The sequence below is a fragment of the Lutra lutra genome, unplaced genomic scaffold (genome assembly GCF_902655055.1).
Source record: "Lutra lutra unplaced genomic scaffold, mLutLut1.2, whole genome shotgun sequence".
NCBI classification, from domain to species: Eukaryota; Metazoa; Chordata; class Mammalia; order Carnivora; family Mustelidae; genus Lutra; species Lutra lutra.
Window position 1 is genome coordinate 319099 of NW_025923840.1, and position 18768 is coordinate 337866.

General features: G+C 44.0%; 1 long non-coding RNA gene across 2 annotated transcripts; it reads left to right on the forward strand.

Annotated features, from left to right (window-relative positions):
• The first annotated feature begins 2534 nt into the window (after positions 1–2534).
• Positions 2535–17990, forward strand: LOC125092677 (uncharacterized). Of its 2 annotated transcripts, none has more exons than XR_007125037.1 (3): positions 2535–2622; positions 7453–7593; positions 17969–17990. It is a non-coding gene; the product is annotated as an uncharacterized LOC125092677 (long non-coding RNA). The 2 variants fall into 2 exon arrangements; XR_007125035.1 differs by lacking the exon at positions 17969–17990 and adding an exon at positions 17854–17891.
• Positions 17991–18768: the final 778 nt, after the last annotated feature.

Sequence of the window (18768 nt, forward strand, 5' to 3'; positions counted from 1 at the left end):
TCTTCCCCCCCCCCCACATTCTTCCCAATAATTTTGACACTGGAACATTTCATAGTGTCATTTATTAGCCTAAGTCTGTTGTCATGGGTTCTAAACTATTTGTTCCAGGCCTCCTCATTATTCTTCTTTTCTATCCATTATTATTTAGATCAGAAAGTTAATCTTCTGCCTTTTTTACCCTAGCTGTTAGAGTACTTAGATTAGATTGGATCTCATTGATAGCAATTTTAACTTCTTCCAGATTTGCTCTCACTTCAGCCCTTAGAGATTCTATGTTGTCACTAATGGTCTCGAAAATCTATGTAGTGCCTGTATAATTGTTACTCTGATTTCCATTTCCAACACCTTGTTTATATTGATATCCAATAGTTCTGTACGAGAGGTCACAGTCTCTGAATTTCTTCTCTGTTAGGTGTTCCTACTCCTAGTAATTTTGCTGAGAGGTGGATGAGGGGATGTACAGCTGAATATATCCACCACGATCCAGGCAAGTTGCAATCTGTAACATTGCAAAGTATTGGAAGTCACCACCAAAAAGAAAGAAAAAAAAAAGGGAGAGAGAAAGAGAGGGAGAGAGAAAAAAGAGAAGGCCCAGCCAAAATGAACCTCCAAAGTATGATTTATAATGGTGAAGTATATTCCTGGGTATTTTATTATTTTTCATGTAACTTCAGGTGGGATGATCTTCCTAATTTATTTTCTGATGATTTGTTATTAGCATATAGAAACACAGCAGATTTGGGGGAAGTGATATTGCATCCTGTCCCTTTACTGAATTTAGTCATAGTTTGAACAATTTTTCACTGGCTTCTTTGAGGTTTTCATTATATTCTATATCATCTGCAAGTAGTGACCATTTTACTTCTTTCTTTCCAGTTTTGATGCCTTCCTTTTGATTATCTTCTTGCATAACTGTTCTGCCTTGGATTTTCAATATTGTGTTCAGCAAAAGTGCAAGGAAAGATCGGCATTGTTCCTAACTTATGCAATCTTAGAGGAAATAGAAACAGCTAAAACTTTTCATTATTAGATGTGATGTAAACTGTGTGGTTGTCATATATGGCCTTTTTTAAAAAAGATTTTACTCTTCTCTTACCCCCTTAACCCCCCATGTTGCATCTCCTCTCCCTCATATCAGGGAGATCATATGATAGTTGTCTTTCTCCGGTTGACTTATTTCGCTAAGCATGATACCCTCTAGTTCCATCCACGTCGTCGCAAATGGCAAGATGGGATTGGGAAGGAGACAAACCATAAGTGACTCTTAATCTCACAAAACAAACTGAGGGTTGATGGGGGGAGGGGGGTTGGGAGAGGGGGGTGGGGTTATGGATATTGGGGAGGGTATGTGCTATGGTGAGTGCTGTGAAGTGTGTAAACCTGGCGATTCGCAGACCTGTACCCCTGGGGATAAAAATATATGTTTATAAAAAATAAAATAAAATAAAAAGATTTTATTTATTTATTTGATAGAGAGAGAGAGAGAGAGAGAGGGAGATCACAAGTGGGCAGAGAGGCAGAGAGAGGAAGAAGCAGGCTCCCTGCTGAGCAGAGAGGCTGATGTGGGGCTCGACCCCAGGACCCTGGGATAATGACCTGAGCTTAAGGCAGAGGCTTTAACTCACTGAGCCACCCAGGCACCCCATATATGGCCTTTTCGGTGTTGAGGTATGTTCCTGGTCTACACACACTGTTGAGAATTTTGATTGCAAACGGATATTAAAGTATGTCAAATGTTTCCCTGCATCTCAAGATGATCACATCATTTTTATTCTTTATTTTCTTAATGTGCTGTATCACTTTGATCAATGTGCACCCTTAAACCATCTTTGCATTCCTGCAATCTCCCACTTGATCATAGTATATGATTTTCTCAGCATATTGTTGAACTTGAGTTGCGAGTATTTTGTTGTACATTTTTGCATCTATGGTCATCAGGGATATTGGACTCTTAGACTCTTTTCTTGGGGGGGTTCTCGTTTATTTTTGCTTTAGGGTTATATTGGCCTCAGCAAATGAGTTTAGAAGCTTTCTCTTCTGGTTTTGGAAAAGTGGCAAATGACTGCTATGAATCCTTCCCTGAATGGTAGAATTTACCACAAAATGCATCTGGTTCTAGAAGTTGGTTTTTTGGGAGGTTTTAAATTACTGATATGATGAGTACTGGTGTTTTATGTAAGTATGGAATCACTAAAGATGAAACTCTTTCCACCTCTTGGTGGTGGGTTGGATGAAGGGGAATGAGAGTCATGGGGGCCCAGCACACAGAGGCTCCATCTGCCTCTGTGGATGTGCCATTCCTCTCAGATGCTGACAGAGGAGGAAGGACATGGCGAAAACACAGCAGAGTGGTGGTGGTGGGGTTGTGGGAATGTGGGGTCAGAGGGAGTGATGAGACTGATGCATGGCCCTCTTGTCCCACCCACAGGATATCAGATTATCTACTGCCTGGCCAACAGCAACTCCAGCATGTTCACCACAGTGGAGACGGGTGCCATGGTGAGGCATTTCATGGCAACTGAGCTGACTCCAGAGTCAGTGTACATCTTCAGACTGATGACCAAAATGAGGCAGGGCTGGGGAAGCCCCTAGAGGCCACCATCATCACCAATGAGAAGCGAGGTAAGGCCAGAGGCCCAGGTCCACTGTCCTGGTGACACAGGGAAGACAGCTGGGCCCAACTGGGAGCCACAAACTTGCTGGATCCACAGCTTCCTGGGGCAGAGCTTGCAGGGTACTGTGTCTACACAGTGCGACATTTACTAGACTGGCAGGAATTTACCAGACTCCACTCCCTGGAGTGGAGATTGTGTAACTGGATCAGGGTGGTTCTGAGTCACCATGTTGGAGGGAGGCTCCCTGAAGCCAGGTGCTTTTTCGTTGATGTTCAAAACGACATGACCAGCTGAGCCAGAGATTCCAAAACACGTTTTCTATGAAGCAATTCTAGGGAGATGTGTCTTCATGGGTGCCCCTTCTGTTCCAAGCACCTGTGAGGTGCTTATTGTTCATTGTCTTGGTTTCTCCTCACCAAATCCCGGGGGACAAAGTGCTGTGAGGCCCAGTTCTATCAAAGATGTGAGGCACAGACAGATTCAGTCATTCAGCAGGGACACAGCTGTTGAGGCAGTGATGTGAACACCCTCCACAGACCCTGGGGTCCCTGTTCCCACAGTAATCTGCTGTGGGTTTCCTTATCAGTGAGCCCCTGATATGTCCTCCAGCCTCATTCTGGGATATGCCTCAGTGGGTTCCCTTCCCAGGGCCATCCCAACCACTCTAGGCCCTTTTTATGCCACCTGACATTGGAGGGACCACAGGGGTTCAAGCATAGGTATGAGTCAAGACAGAGAAGGGATGATCTGGAATGCAGAGCAGCCACTGAACCCCAATTCTGAGGCTTCCAGGAGCCTGGGTGGCTTTCAGGGCAGCGTGGTGCCTGCCAGTTTCTATGTTACAACCAGCCCACATGCATAGTTCCCTTAGAGTTCTGGCTTCAGACTGTGTGGTTCAGTGACTGCATCCCTGTTCTCTCCACATCCAGGGAGCAGGCTGTGCTTTGGCTCTGCTGAGGTGACAGGGTAGCCCATGGGTAGTAGCTTGAGCCAGCTTATCCCAGGACTGGTGTTGAGGGGAACATATGGCTCATTTACCTCCTGTGCTCTTGAAATGAGAGCCCCATCAATGCCCCAGAGGTATCTCCCTGGACTTTGGAGCAAAATCAAACAACAAAATGAAAGGATCCAGGATACATTTGGGCCCATTTACCTGCAGAGGTACTCTTGGTCTGTGGCTTGCTCATCAATGTCAGACCAGGGCTCTTACTGGAGCACAGGTAGGCTGACAAACAGGCCTACTACAGGGTATCTTGAAATGTTTCCAACCCTGGGAGAAACACATTTGCTCACTACTCAAGTGTTGTTTGTGCTGTTCTGCTGAATCCTTCTCTGATTCACCTGTGTACCATGAGAGGCTGAGTGATACGCAATACCTGGAGTGTAGATTGTGTTGGCTTCCCCATACATCTATCCCTAGGGGTTATTCGGCTGGTGGGGAGGGGGATGGGAGCAGGTATTTGGGTCTGACGTGCCTTGCTTCAGAAGTACCCTCTGAGGTTGAGCAGGAAGCCAGGGGCTGCAGTCCTATCTAGCACTTGGGTCCACATTGGTCACCATGATGGTTGGGTTGAGGGGAGCACAGGGCCAGCAAGCCAGAGTCTGTGGCTCCTCAACTGCCTGTTGACGGCCTGCAAACAGGGCCCGGGGCACCGGAGCAGAGCCAGAGTCCCAGAACCCAGGCATATGTTCATAGGAAAGGACTGGAGGCAGGGAGGGAGGTGAGCAGGCCCAGACAGCCGCATCAGACAGCCAGATCGCAGGGGGGCTGAAGCCTGGCTCTGTACTCTGTTACACATTGGAGGGTGGTCATGTCTCAGGGCAAAGAGCACACAGTGGGAAGACTGCCATCACCACAACCCTGAAGTAGAAGGTGTGGAGTGGACTGCAGTCAGGCACCTGGGTACAGTGTGTGTGTCTCCTAATCCAGTATCCTTTTGAATGCCTAGGTAGGCACGTGGGCGTTGGATGGAGGGAAGCTAGCTAGGGTAAAGTAGTTCTTTCTGAGGAGGCTGGGAGGTGGAATGCTGCCCTGTGGCTGGGGTGGGCGGTGGGGTTAGAAACCAAAATATCCTGCTAAGCGCTAAGGTTCAGGCTCTGTGCAAGGGGATTCTTGGAAGTGCCACAGAAGGAGAACCCCATCTGCATGTCCCTGCAGCTCTGCTCCCCCTGCACAAACCTTGGATGGGTGCAAGGAGGGAGAAAGGGTGGGAAGGAGTATATTTGCTCCTTCCACCCCTATGCAGGTTACCATCTTCCAAAGAGATCCATCAAGGACATGGAACACAGAGGCTGAGTGGCCTAGTGGATACCAGGAGAGGGTGTGCTGTGCAACCGGGGGAGAAAGGGCTAGACCTGCCTGACCATGATGGATGCGAAGTGGGCACTGAACAGTTTTGTGGGCCTCGGGCAAGGCAGTGGGCTGCAGGGTTTAACCATCATCCAGGAAGCCTCCAAGAACACTGTTGCAAATCCTTTGCAACCCCTTTGGTTTTCTCCTTGGGAGAAAATTCTAGAAGCAGAACCCTTAGCTCAGAAGACATGAGTGTGTTTGGCTTGGAAATATGGAAACTCAAGGACACGTCATGCATTAGGGACTGGGATGCAGGTCTTGTGGCCTCTCTGCTTCCATGCTGATGTCTTGCCTTCAGTGTTTGTTGAAAATATATCTCATTAAGTATAAGTCCACAGGCCTTTCATCCCAACCCTACCTTACCACTAAATGCCTGTGACTGTACACGGTGATGTGTCTCATGGGGTCTTCGTGTCTGATCGTGAAAATCCTCAAACTCAACTGGGTACAGATTTGCAGAACTCGTGGAAAAGCTGCATTCAAGCTGAACAAGAATTAATAAGGGGGGGGCTGAGTGAGTTGAAGAAGATGAGTATACCTTTGTGACTCTTGTTTGAAACATTGCTGGTTCTTTAATGTTTCTTCTTCCAGATTGAGGGAAACTGTATCTGAAAGTATCCATGATCTACAGAAATGTGATGATAAATTTCTGTGTGAACAAATGGGAACATTTAACTTCTCTCCCTCCCTGAACCCTCCATCATTCAGAAACTCTCAGGGAGAATTCTTTCTTCCAAGGTACATAGGATTTTTGGTGCAATTTCAGCACAAGTGCCTTTTTATTGTAACAGGACGCCGCTGGAAACATTGGTCATTTTACTAAGGGATTGAGTGAAATGTCCAATTTGAGAGTAACATGTATAGACTCGGATTATGGCCAGACAATTTTCAGGAATTAAGGGTGGCTTTGTGGAGCCCCATGGCAATAGCAGCTTCACACCTTGATGACACAGTGCCCAGGAGCCTTGCCAGATGAGTAGGGAAAGTTACTAGGTGGCAGGTAGAGGAACCTCATGATATTTGGGGGACCTCGAGAAGAGGAATCAACCCAGATCAACAGGGATTGCAGTCAAGTCTGATGGAAGTATCGTGCTTGGCTTTGGCTTGGACACACTACTGAAAGTTCACTCTAGAGATTCCTCATGAGAAGTTCCAGCACAGCAGGGTTTCAAAACCTGTATGGAACGGTCTGTCACTATGCATGCCAGGCTTAGTTAGAATAGATGCTAAGAAACCAAGCATGCTTCTGGCTGCCTGCTTGCATCTAAGAAACCATCCCAAATCCGTTCAACAGAAATCCATCACCCATGTGGACTGGCACCCACTGCCACAACACCCAGGCACTTCTGTGCCTCACAGTGGGTCCCGTGAAGCTTTGAATCTATTTAGTTTGCAATCAGGTTTGGAGGCTGGCAGTGTTTTCTGATTGGGAAAATCCTATCAGAACTATACCCCAAATTGACCCAGAATCCTCTAGAAGCTGGTTAGTGGAGGGTTTGCCCTTCGGGTCAATAGCATAGTCACTGGTTAGGGGTGAAACAATCTTCAATCTCCAAGGTATAATTTACATTCATTTTGGGTGGTGGTTAGTTGTTGTTGTTGTTGTTGTTGTTGTTGTTTTTTAATTTCTTTTTTTGAGTTCCAGGGACCAAGAGAGGCATGTCTTAGAAAGGAGACTAGAGGCTCATTTCAGCCAAATAGAGTTGTGAAAAAAGAAAGAAAGAAAGACTAACAGAGTCACTCATGTAGAGTAGAATAGACATTGAGAAGGTAGAGTATATGCACATCTCCTATGGGAGTTCTGCGTCATTGAAGTTACGTGGTAGATTAATGAGAATGCTTGTCAAAGGTGAAAGAAGATTCAAGGAGAAGGAAGCAACCCTAGGACGGTCATGCAAAATGCAGTTGAAATAGGGTTTCTGGGGACGCCTGGGTGGCTCAGTTGGTTAAGCCGCTGCCTTCGGCTCAGGTCATGATCCCAGGGTCCTGGGATCGAGTCCCGCATCGGGCTCTCTGCTCGGCGAGAAGCCTGATTCCCACCCTCTCCCTCTGCCTGCCTCTCCGTCTACTTGTGATCTCTCTCTGTCAAATAAATAAATAAAATCATAAAAAAAAGAAAGAAATAGGGTTTCTGCAGATCTTCTGTTCAGGTTCTCGGAGCAGCAGGAACTTTACATAGACTCTCATCACTAGTTGCAAATGGTGATTGACCTCTGGGCCATCTCCTGGCCCACATCCTCTTGCTTGGGACTGGCATAGATATCATGGAACTCCTGGTAGCCAGTTTAATGTGCATGTATTATTTGAAGGTCTACCAGCAGCAATGCTAAATCTTTCACAAATTTCGGGTTACTGTGGTTTTGGCCTCTTTGAGCTTGTGCTCTCTGCTGGAAGGGAGGAACATGCTTTCAGTTTTGTATGACATTGTGTCTTCTGGAGTATGGGTCCTGAGACCTCAGCTAAATGCTCTCTCTGTTTTTACAGGAGGTGCTTCAAGGCTCAGGTGACCTGGCCTCCTTGGCAGCATCCAATGTATCTGGCCTCTGTCTCTTCAGTGCAGATTCAAGTGCAACACATGCAGGAGTGTGACCCCTGTCGTCTCCCTGGTGGATGTGCATCACAGCAGTAAGTTGTTCTGGTTCTCAAACCCCACCTGGGTTGAGGTTCAGGGCTTGACTTGGGTGCCTCTTTTGCTGGCTTCTGTCTTTCTTCTGGAGGGAAAGATACCCTCTTCTTTTCGATTATATTCAATATGTACCCTTAACCAGAATATCTAGAGAGTTTGGGGAAAATTACTTAGTGGCACATATGGAGAAGGTCCTGCAAGACCCTACTCCAAACAAAACATCTGAACTACTGATTGCTTCTGTTAGCGGAATCCTGAGTTATTGCAGGGTTATCTTATAAATAGACATTCTCTACAGAATAGTGTTTTCCTTTTTTTTTTTTAAAGATTTTATTTATTTATTTGACAGAGAGAGATTTCAAGTATACAGAGAGGCAGGCAGAGAGAGAGAGGGAAGTAGGCTCCCTGCTGAGCACAGAGCCCGATGCGGGACTCGATGCCAGGACCCTGAGATCATGACCTGAGCCGAGGCAGCAGCTTAACCCACTGAGCCACCCAGGTGCCCCAAAATAGTGTTTTCTGTCAACGCATTATTTTTAGGGCTAGTAAACTAGAGTAAAGAATATCAGGCACCGGGGGAGGAGTCAAGAAGGTGGAGAAGTAGCAGGCTGAGACTACTTCAGGTAGTGGGAGATCAGCTAAATAGCTTATCTAAAGATTGCAAACACCTACAAATCCAACGGGAAATTGAAGCTAAGAAGAACAGCAATTCTGGAAACAGAAAATCAACCACTATCTGAAAGGTACGACTAGCGAAGAAGTGAATCCAAAGGGACGGGAAGATAGACCGCGGAGGGAGGAGCCGGCTCCCGGCGAGTGGCGGAGCAACGGAGCACAAAATCAGGACTTTTAAAAGTCTGTTCCGCAGAGGGACATCGCTCCAGAGGCTTAACTGGGGTGAAGCCCAGGCGGGGTCAGCGCGGCTTCAGGTCCCACAGGGTCACAGAAGGATTGGGGGTGTCTGAGTGTCGCAGAGCTTACCGGTATTAGAACAGGGAAGCCGGCTACAGAGACAGAGCCAAAGAGTGACTCTCAGCTCGGGGTTACCTTAAACTGGTCGCAGGCTCGGTCAGCTGGGAGTGCAGCTGGAGGCCAGGGTGACGGAAGTAATTGGGCGCTGTTCTCTGAGGACACACTGAGGAGTGGGGCCCTGGGCTCTCGGCTCCTCTGGGCCGGAGACCGGGAGGCCTCCATCTTCATTCCCGTCTTCCAGAACTCTACGGAATGCTCTCAGGGAACAAAAGCTCCTGAAAGCAAACCCAGCAAACACGTGCGGATTACTCAGCCTGGCCCCGAGTAAGGGCGGTGCAACTCCGCCTGGGGCAAAGACACTTGAGAATCACTACAACAGGCCCCTCCCCCAGAAGATCAACGAGAAACCCAGCCAGGACCAAGTTCACCTACCAAGGAGTGCAGTTTCAATACCAAGGAGAGCAGCGGAATTCCAGAGGAGGAGAAAACAAAGCACGGAACTCATGGCTTTCTCCCCATGATTCTCTAGCCTTGCAGTTAATTTAATTTTTTTTTCTTTTTCAATATTTTTTTCTCTTCTTCTGCTAATTTTTTTTAACTTTTACCGTTTTCTTTTTTAACGTTTTTTAAATAGTTTATCTAATATATATATATATATATATATATATATATATTTTTTTTTTTTTTTTCCTTTTTATATTTTTTCTTTATCGGCTTTCTTTATTTAATAGTTCCTTTTTTTTTTTCTTTCTGAACCCCTTTTTATCCCCTTTCTCCCCACTCACGTTTTGGGATCTCCTCTAATTTGGCTAAAGCATATTTTTCTGGTGTTGTTGCCACCCTATTAGTATTTTACTTGCTCCTTCATATACTCTTATCTGGACAAAATGACAAGGCGGAAAAATTCACAACAACAAAAAAAAAGAACAAGAAACAGTACCAAAGGTTAGGGACCTAATCAATAGAGACACTGGTAATATGTCAGATCTAGAGTTCAGAATGACGATTCTCAAGGTTCTAGCCGGGCTTGAAAAAGGCATGGAAGATATTAAAGCAAACCTCTCGGGAGATATAAAAGCCCTTTCTGGAGAAATAAAAGAACTAAAATCTAACAAAGTTGAAGTCAAAAAAGCTATTAATGTGGTGCAATCAAAAATGGAGGCTCTCACTGCTAGGATAAATGAGGCAGAAGAAAGAATTAGCGATAAGGAAGACCAAATGACACAAATAAAGAAGCTGAGCAAAAGAGGGACAAACAGCTACTGGACCACGAGGGGAGAATTCGAGAGATAAGTGACACCATAAGACGAAACAACATTAGAATAATTGGGATTCCAGAAGAAGAGGAAACAGACAGGGGAGCAGAAGGTATGTTGGAGAGAATTATTGGAGAGAATTTCCCCAATATGGCAAAGGGAACAAGCATCAAAATCCAGGAGGTTCAGAGAACCCCCGTCAAAATCAGTAAGAATAGGTCCACACCCCGTCACCTAATAGTAAAATTGACAAGTCTTAGTGACAAAGAAAAGATCCTGAAAGCAGCCCGGGAAAAGAAGTCTGTAACGTACAATGGTAAAAATATTAGATTGGCAGCAGACTTATCCACAGAGACCTGGCAGGCCAGAAAGAGCTGTCATGATATATTCAGAGTACTAAATGAGAAAAACATGCAGCCAAGAATACTGTATCCAGCTAGGCGATCATTGAAAACAGAAGGAGAGATTAAAAGCTTCCAGGACAAACAAAAATTGAAAGAATTTGCAAATACCAAACCAGCTCTATAGGAAATATTGAAAGGGGTCCCCTAAGCAAAGAGAGACCCTAAAAGTAGTAGATCAGAAAGAAACAGAGACAATATACAATAACAGTCACCTTACAAGCAACACAATGGCACTAAATTCATATCTCTCAATACTTACCCTGAATGTTAATGGACTAAATGCCCCAATCAAAAGCCACAGGGTATCAGAATGGATAAAAAAAAAAAAAAGCAAAAACATCTTGGGGCGCCTGGGTGGCTCAGTGGGTTAAGGCCTCTGCCTTCAGCTCAGGTCATGATCCCAGGTCCTGGGATCGAGCCCCGCATCGGGCTCTCTGCTCAGCAGGGAGCCTGCTTCCACGCCTCTCTCTCTCTGCCTGCCTGTCTGCCTACTTGTGATCTCTCTCTCTCTCTCTCTCTCTCTCTGTCAAATAAATAAAAAAAAATCTTTAAAAAAAACCCCATCTATATGTTGCGTACAAGAAACTCATCTTAAACCCGAAGACACCTCCAGGTTTAAAGTGAGGGGGTGGTAAAGAATTTACCATGCTAATGGACATCAGAAGAAAGCAGGAGGGGCAATCCTTATATTAGATCAATTAGATTTTAAGCCAAAGACTACAATAAGAGATGAGGAAGGACACTATAACATACTCAAAGGAACTGTCCAACAAGAAGTTCTAACAATTTTAAATATCTAGCCCCTAACGTGGGAGCAGCCAACTATATAAACCAGTTAATAACAAAATCAAAGAAACACATCGACAATAATACAATAATAGTAGGGGATTTTAACACTCCCCGCACTGAAATGGACAGATAATCCAAGCAAAAGATCAACAAGGAAATAAAGGCCTTAAATGACACACTGGACAAGATAGACATCACAGATATATTCAGAACATTTCATCCCAAAGCAACAGAATACAAAATTCTTCTCTAGTGCACATGGAACATTCTCCAGAATAGATCACATTCTTGGTCCTAAATCAAGTCTCAACCGGTATAAAAAGATTGGGATCATTCCCTGCATATTGTCAGACCACAATGCTCTGAAGCTAGAACTCAATAACAAGAGGAAATTTGGAAAGAAACCAAATACATGGAGACTAAACAGCATCCTTCTAAAGAATGAATGGGTCAACCAGGAAATTAAAGAACAATCGAAAAAATTTATGGAAACAAATGATAATGAAAACACAACGGTTCAGAATCTGTGGGATACAACAAAGGCAGTCCGGAGAAGAAAATATATGGCGGTACAAGCCTTTCTCAAGAAACTAGAAAGGTCTCAGGTACACAACCTAACCCTACACCTAAAAGAGCTGGAGAAAGAACAAGAAAGAAACCCTAAACCCAGCAGGAGAAGAGAAATCATAAAGATCAGAGCAGAAATCAATGAAATAGAAACCAAAAAAAAAAAACAATAGAACAAATCAACGAAACTAGGAGCTGCTTCTTTGAAAGAATTAATAAGATAGATAAACCCCTGGCCAGACTTATCAAAAAGAAAAGAGAAAGGACCCAAATAAATAAAATCATGAATGAAAGAGGAGAGATCACAACGAACACCAAAGAAATACAGACAATTATAAGAACATACTATGAGCAACTCTACGCCAACAAATTTGACAATCTGGAAGAAATGGATGCATTCCTGGAGACATATAAACTACCACAACTGAACCAGGAAGAAATAGAAAGCCTGAACAGACCCATAACCAGTAAGGAGATTGAAACAGTCATCAAAAATCTCCAAACAAACAAAAGCCCAGGGCCAGATGGCTTCCCGGGGGAATTCTACCAAACATTTAAAGAAGAACTAATTCCTATTCTTCTGAAAATGTTCCAAAAAATAGAAATAGAAGGAAAACTTCCAAACTCATTTTATGAGGCCAGCATCACCTTGATCCCAAAACCAGACAAGGATCCCATCAAAAAAGAGAACTACAGACCAATATCCTTGATGAATACAGATGTAAAAATTCTCGCCAAAATATTAGCCAATAGTATTCACAGTACATTAAAAGGATTATTCAGGGACGCCTGGGTGGCTCAGTTGGTTAAGCAGCTGCCTTCGACTCAGGTCATGATCCCAGCGTCCTGGGATCAAGTCCACATCGGGCTCCTTACTTGGCGGGGAGCCTGCTTCTCCCTCTGCCTCTACCTGCCATTCTGTTTGCCTGTGCTCACTCGCTCTCCTCTCTCTCTCTGACAAATAAATAAAATCTTAAAAAAAAAAAAGGATTATTCACCACAACCAAGTGGGATTTATTCCAGGGCTGCAAGGTTGGTTCAACATCCGCAAATGAATCAATGTGATACAACACATTAATAAAAGAAATAACAAGAACCATATGATCCTCTCCATAGATGCTGAAAAAGCATTTGACAAAGTACAGCATCCCTTCCTGATCAAAACTCTTCAAAGTGTAGGGATAGAAGGCACATACCTCAATATTATCAAAGCCATCTATGAAAATCCCACCTCAAATATCATTCTCAATGGAGAAAAACTGACAGCTTTTCCGCTAAGGTCAGTAACATGCAGGGATGTCCGTTATCACCACTGCTATTCAACATAGTACTAGAAGTCCTAGCCTCAGCAATCAGACAACAAAAGGAAATTAAAGGCATCCAAATCGGCAAAGAAGAAGTCAAACTATCACTCTTTGCAGATGATATGAAACTATATGTGGAAAACCCAAAAGACTCCACTCCAAAACTGCTAGAACTTGTACAGGAATCCAATAAAGTGTCAGGATATAAAATCAATGCACAGAAATCAGTTGCATTTCTCTACACCAACAACAAGACAGAAGAAAGAGAAATTAAGGAGTCCATCTCATTTACAATTGCACCCAAAACTATAAGATACCTGGGAATATACCTAACCAAAGAGACTAAGAATCTATACACAAAAAAGCATAAAGTACTCATGAAAGAAATTGAGGAAGACACAAGGAAATGGAAAAATGTTCCATGCTCCTGGATTGGAAGAATAAATATTGTGAAAATGTCTATGCTACCTAAAGCAATCTACACATTTAATGCAATTCCGATCAAAGTACCATCCATTTTTTTTCAAAGAAATGGAACAAATAATCCTAAAATTTATATGGAACCAGAAAATTCCTCGAATATCCAAAGGAATACTGAAAAAGAAAGCCAAAGTTGGTGGCATCACAATTCCGGACTTCAAGCTCTATTACAAAGCTGTCATCATCAAGACAGCATGGTTCTGGCACAAAAACAGACACATAGATCAATGGAACAGAATAGAGAACCCAGAAATAGACTATCAACTCTATGGTCAACTCATCTTCGCCAAAGCAGGAAAGAATGTCCAATGGAAAAAAGAGCCTCTTCAATAAATGGTGTTGGGAAAATTGGACAGCCACATGCAGAAAAATGAAATTGGATCATTTCCTTACACCACACACGAAAATAGACTCAAAATGGATGAAGGATCTCAATGTGAGAAAGGAATCCATCAAAATCCTTGAGGAGAACACAGGCATCAACCTCTTCAACCTCAGCTGCAGCAACATCTTCCTAGGAACATCACCAAAGGCACGGGAAGCAAGGGCAATAATGAACTATTGGGATTTTATCAAGATCAAAAGCTTTTGCACAGCAAAGAAAACAGTGAACAAAACCAAAAGACAACTTACAGAATGGGAGAAGATATTTGCAAAGGACTTATCAGATAAATGGCTAGTGTCCAAAATCTATAAAGAACTTAGCAAACTCAACACCCAAAGAACAAATAATCCAATCAAGAAATGGGCAGAGGACATGAACAGACATTTCTGCAAAGAAGACATCCAGATGGCCAACAGACACATGAAAAAGTGGTCCATATCACTCGGCATCAGGGAAATACAAATCAAAACCACCATGAGATATCACCTCACACCAGTCAGAATGGCTCAAATTAACAAGTCAGGAAATGGCAGGTGCTGGGGAGGATGCAGAGAAAGGGGAACCCTCCTACACTTTTGGTGGGAATGCAAGCTGGTGCAACCACTCTGGAAAACAGCATGGAGGTTCCTCAAAATGTTGAAAATAGAACTACCCTATGACCCAGCAATTACACTGCTGGGTATTTAACCTAAAGATACAAATATAGTGATCTGAAGGGGCACGTGTACCCGAATGATAATAGCAGCAATGTCGACAATAGCCAAACTATGGAAAGAACCTAGATGTCCATCAACAGACGAATGGATAAAGAAGATGGGGTATATACACAATAGAATACTATGCAGCCATCAAAAGAAATGAAATCTTGCCATTTCCGATGATGTGGATGGAACTAGCGCGTATCATGCTTAGCGAAATAAGTCAATCGGAGAAAGACAACTATCATATGATCTCCCTGATATGAGGGAGAGGAGATGCAACATGGGGGGTTGAGGGGGTAGGAGAAGAGTAAATGAAACAAGATGGGATTGGGAGGGAGACAAACCATAAGTGACCCCTAATCTCACAAAACAAACTGAGGGTTGATGGGGTGAGGGGGGTTGGGAGAGGGGTTGGGGTTATGGATATTGGGGAGGTTATGTGCTATGGTGAGTGCTGTGAATTGTGTAAACCTGGCGATTCACAGACCTGTACCCCTGGGGATAAAAATATATGTTTACAAAGCCAAAAAAAAAAAAAAAAAAAAGAATATCAGGCATCTTTTTTTTTTTTTGAGGGGGAGGTGCAAGAGAGAGAGTGAGACACTGGGCAGGCGCTACACGCATTGCAGATCATGACATAGGACTCGATCTCACAACGCTGGGATAATCATCTCAGCCAAAATCAAGAGGGTCAGTAAGAAGATCACTCACATAGAGTAAAGAAGACATGAGGAGGTAGAGTATTTGCACATCTCCTGTAGGAATTCCATATCCCTGAAGATTCAGGGTAGATGAATGAGAGCATATTTCTAATATGAAGATTCTAGGAGTAGTAAGCATTGCTAAGATGGCCATGTGAAATGCAGTTGTAATAGGGTTTCTGCAAGTCTTCTCTTTGGTTCTGAGAGCAGCAGGAATTTTATTTAGTCTCTTGTCACTTGTTGGTGATTGATGTCTGGGTCACCTCTTTTCATACACGCTCCTCCTTTAGTTGGCATAAACTTGGTGGAACTTCTGGTATCCAAGTTTGGAAGAGGAGGTATGGAGGGAGAGAGAGACCTTTACACAGGCTCCACCTGCGGTGCAGAGCATGACACATATCAGGGGCTCGATGTGTCAACCATGTTATCAGGACCTGAGCCAAAATCAAGAGTTTGTCCCTTAAATAAAAGAACCATACAGGCATTCCTGGATGTTCTTTGTTTTTATGGAAGGGAGCCTACATATACCCTCCTGTTCTAAATCTTCTAAATCGGGAACTGTTTCCATATAGGCAGTGGTCTTACACCTTTTCAGGCCAAGAGATAAGGATCTATTATTGGTGGTGGAGAAAAGCAGTTGGCTACCAAATTCTCATAGAGGGGGAGGAAGCCCTCACTGCCTGAATCTGAACAGTACAGTTTGATTCCTATCCTGATACACACAGTTCTTCAAAAATAGCACCATTGTAAAAGATGAAATTAATTTGCAAGTCCCTGGGTGGCACAGTTGGTTAAGCATCTGCCTTTGGCTGAGGTCAGTATCCCTGTATCCTGGGGGATCAGGCCCTGCATTGGGCACCCTTCTCAATGTGAAGCCTGCTTTCTCTCCCTCTTCTCTGCTGCCCAACCCGGACTGTTCTTCCTCCCTCTCTAGCTCTCTCACACTCAAATAAGTAAAGAAAACATAAATATTTCTAAGCATGTAATTAATTTATAAATCTTTTTCAATTTATGAGGACAATATTAGTAGAATTTAGGCCACATGAGAGGTAGATCACAAACCATGTGTTTGTTGAGTCTTGTTGACATTCATCCTTGTGATCTACATACATCGATAGATTAATGTTTTTGTGAACATACGTCAATCACCTTTTGTTCTAAAATTCTAAGTTAACTCTTCAACTGATGTTCTCATGGATCCCAGGCAGTGTATATATGTGTCAAACTTCTTACCAAAGACAGTACCAGTGTCAGTTGTGAGAGCTAGTAAAGGAAAAGTCCCCTGATCTTTTTTTTTTTTAATTTTTATTTTTTTCAGCATAACAGTATTCATTATTTTTGCACCACACCCAGTGCTCCATGCAATCTGTGCCCTCTACAATACCCACCACCTGGTGCCCCCAACCTCCCACCCCCCACCCCTTCAAAATTCTCAGATCGTTTTTCAGAGTCCATAGTCTCTCATGGTTCACCTCCCCTTCCAATTTCCCTCAACTCCCTTCTCCTCTCCATCTCCCCTTGTCCTCCATGCTATTTGTTATGCTCCACAAATAAGTGAAACCATATGATAATTGAAAGTCCCCTGATCTTAATTGGCACAGTGTGCATGGTTGTGAGACCCCTCCTTTTCAGTGATACTAGCCTTTATGCAAGTACTGATGGATGGGAGCAGATTTGCCTTATTTCTAGCTATTGATTTTTGAAATACTGCATTCAGCATCCCTCAGAATGTGACACAGTTTTATGTGTTTGCAGTGAAAAATCGTCAGTATCTGAGTTTGTATCTCAATTTCACCCTAAGAAATTCCTTGGGAGGTATTTGCCCAGTGATTCTCTGATGTGAGTGTCCAGGGAAGAATTTCCCCTTGTTGCATTGGGATCAGTGTTTCCTCGGTGTAAGGGTGTCGTTGCTGGCTAACGAAGAAGGGATACCTGAAAACATTCCTTTCCTCATCACTCTGGGAGGGTTTTCTTCTGTGTGAAACGTCCCAGGTCCTTCACGTGTTGGCTCCATGAGGAATCGGATTCCCACATGGATTTCGTCAGCATTCAGCAGCAGTGATGATGCAGGTTGTCCCAGGATGTCCCTGCACCTTCGCTCCTGTATGAGGATGACCTGGTCTCTGAGACGGTAGCAGGAGCTTTGGCCAGAGCCCCAGTTTAAGCTTCTTCCACCAAGATACAGCCCTAGTGGTTCTCCCCGTGTGAATTCTCTGGTGTTGCGAAAGGGACCACTTCTGGCAGAAGAATCTGCCTCAGTGATCAAAGACACAGGGTTTGTACAAACCACAGTACAAACTTTGTGATTTCTGTGGTGGTGAGAAAGGTGGCCACTCTGGGTCCAGGAGGACCCCAGTAATACAGACACAGGTTTCCCTGGTCTGAGTTTTCTGGTGTCTCCAAATGTGAGAGCTGTATCTAACAGCTCTTCCACTTTGAACACATTTGTTGGGTTTCCCACCGGTGTGGATCCTCAGATGCTGGATAAGGGTGTGGCCGTACTAAATGCTTTCCCAAAAAGATGGATTAAATCAGTTTCTGTCTGTGGCAATGTGCCCATGGCCTCGAAGGGATGCATGTTGCTGTGAGCTCTGGTACAGCAATCCAACCACATGGCTTCTAACCCATGTGAGGTCATGGGGAAGAATAAGAACAGAGCTCTCTGAATGAAGGGTCTCCCACTCTTGTTACATCCCTAAGGTGCCTCTCCCATGATTTTGCTGTGTGCAGAGGTGAGCCCTACCCTAGAATTGTTTCCCCCATGCATATCATGTCTACTTTCCTCAGAATGTTGAGTTCTCTCTTGTCACCCGAGGTTAGAGCCCTGACCAAAGGCTCGTCCACGTGGGAGATGTGTGTGGTGCAATCCAGGATGAATGAATTCTTATGTCATTTGAACTGGGGACACATGGCTGAAGGTTCTTCCACATCATCTGTAAATACAAGGTTTCTCTTCCCTGGACATAACACACATGGAATGAGGTGAGGTACATGAGAAATATCCCTCCTGGGCCCCAGCATTGGCCGGGTTCCTGTGCAGGGTGAACCCTCTGCTAATGGCCAAAACAGGAGGGGCTGTGGAAGGATTGCTCACTCATGTTCCTCCCTTCCTGACTCAACATACGAATTCCAACCCCTTCCTTCAGGAATTGTCTCTGCATCAACCTCTACATGCCACTTGTAGTCGGGTGCGTTTTACTTTATGGAATTCAGATAGATCTTTCTAAATGGTAGCCTCACACCCATGTCAACTGCTGATTAAATTTTAGATGTTTTAATTTCAAAGACTATATCAGTGAGTCGTGCTCAAGCCAGTGACGTTTACAGACACTCAGGCAATGGTTTGACTTGAGGAGCATTTCAGCCCAGAAATAAAACTATTCAGATTTCTGTGCTATGCTGGGGTCATGATGGGAGGCTGACTCCATCTAGGATGGGGTTGGGGGTGGTCAGGCAAAAGGGAGGTTTTGCAAGAACTTTGCAATAGGACAGAGGACACAGGATACAGAAGGCTTTGCTCTTGTCAAATGAAGGTGGTTTTTCCTTCTAGGAAGGCATTAATAGAATGATAGTTGGGAGCTTCCTCAGGAATGTTACTTTCCTCCTCTCACAAGT